Source organism: Triticum aestivum, chromosome 6B, assembly GCF_018294505.1.
Source record: "Triticum aestivum cultivar Chinese Spring chromosome 6B, IWGSC CS RefSeq v2.1, whole genome shotgun sequence".
Classification (NCBI taxonomy): Eukaryota; Viridiplantae; Streptophyta; class Magnoliopsida; order Poales; family Poaceae; genus Triticum; species Triticum aestivum.
The window spans coordinates 461,062,452-461,064,414 of NC_057810.1; positions in this window are offsets into that span (position 1 = coordinate 461,062,452).

The following is a 1,963-nucleotide window of genomic DNA, read 5'->3' on the forward strand; positions in this document are numbered from 1 at the left end:
AGAATTATATGAGTTGGCTAGCGTCCTTAACCAGCGCCTGCAGTGCCAAATAGGGTTTGCCCGCCTGAAGCGCCAAACAGGATATGTTGCAGTTAAGGTGCTGGGGAGGAGCTCTCCGCATCATTGGTTGGCCCACACCACGTAGGTATGTGAGGTGGTACTCTGATACTACGACCATGGCAGATGCCAGACTGAAGAAGTTTGCCAGTGACTGTTGTCTTCTCCAGTCTGCATCTGTCGTGGTCGTAGTACATACATCGTGCATTAGGTGTTGGCCGTCATGTATGGATAGGAAATCCATATGATCCTATATATGTACCTGTAAATATTTTACTTGGTCATTTGGACAAGATTTCCCTAAAAAACATAGAACTTGCGTGTGGCTCTCTCCAAAAAACAAATGCAGCTATATAACCTCGTTTGGACAAGTCTTTTACAACCAACGTCAGGGATCTAAATCTTGTGGTACCACGGTTATTGATCTGGCGAACGATGGTTACACTTTGGCAATGGCATGTGTTGACGACGTTTTTCTACATCATTTGTTAACGGTATTGTTTTCATTATGGTGTCTACATTTTGCATTTTATCTTTCTTTTGCTCACCGGAGCACGGAAGAAGACTTTGTAAGAGGAACATTTCTGTCCATAACATGATTTACTTGTCTTAGGTTTCTTACTATTTCAGATAGACGACTGATGTGCCTTTCAGAAACCTTGTAGCCCGTCTAGGCAGTGGATTGTGACGTCCTCGTTTATAATGGTGCACTAATCATACACGCATCATGCATGATCACAAATGGTGACTCATGTCAATATCACAACATAACTCTGTGACACAAATTAAACATAAATCTTATATTACAAGCAAGGGCTACAATGACCCAAATTACATCAGTCATAAAAGCAAATAATATCTGAGTATATACATAGTTAGAGTTTTGTCTTAAGAAGGCTGAGCAAAACAACGACACTAGATCGAAAGGCAAGGCCACCTGCCTGGGACCTCTGGACAACCCCTGATCATCGGTTTCCAGGTAGTACACACCATTGGGGTAACCTGCAACCGCGGTGCTACCAGCTATTGCAGCAACCGGGTCGAATGAAAAGAGTAGCAAAGTAACGGTGAGTACTCATCCAAAGTACTCACAAGTCTTACTTGAGAACTATACTAGATATGCATCGGTGTCAAATGACTGAGGAAGTATCTGTGGACTAGACTGCAGCAGTACAAGAGAGTAGCATATATGGTATCATCTTGTATCAACATAAGCTATAACCCTGCCCGGAGATCCTCTCCTAATCTCCCTAAGAGAAAGCGATCACCGGGAGTATCTGTCTGTTATCTAGGTGTGTTTTATCCAGTATCCGGTTTTAGTTGTAAGAGGTCCGGATACAACTCCAAGTCGTCCTGTTATCATGGACACGGGTATTCGATTAGATTACTTCCTTGTAGAGGTGCACCACATAACCCAATACACTCGATTACCTCTGGTCGGGCACACTTTTCTGGCTAAATCCCGATCTCAGATAATCGACATGTCGTAGACCTACCTAGGCTACGAAGAGAGGTTAACACACCGGTCTAAATCCTATGCGTGCAGGGGCCATGGGCCAATAGCCCTAAGCACTCTGCATGTTGCGTGGATGGTCGAGACCAAGCCCACCTCTATATCCAGGCATGCTGCTCAACTGCGACGTTTGAAAGAGCTTTCGGGAGAATCGTATGACGCCGAGGGCCCCATAGACTTTATCCCGCATGGCGGTTAGTGCGTATATGACAGTGGCAGTCTCAGATCAAATACACAAAACTCGTTAAGCATGTTATTATGAAATAACCGCGGACACTGACCAGTGACCATGCCCACTTCTCTCCTAGGTGGTCTCTACCTGCCCTGTCGTTCCACCAAAAGAATCACTCGGGGGGCCGCTGGAAACCCAGGCCCACCACTACCTGGATGGAA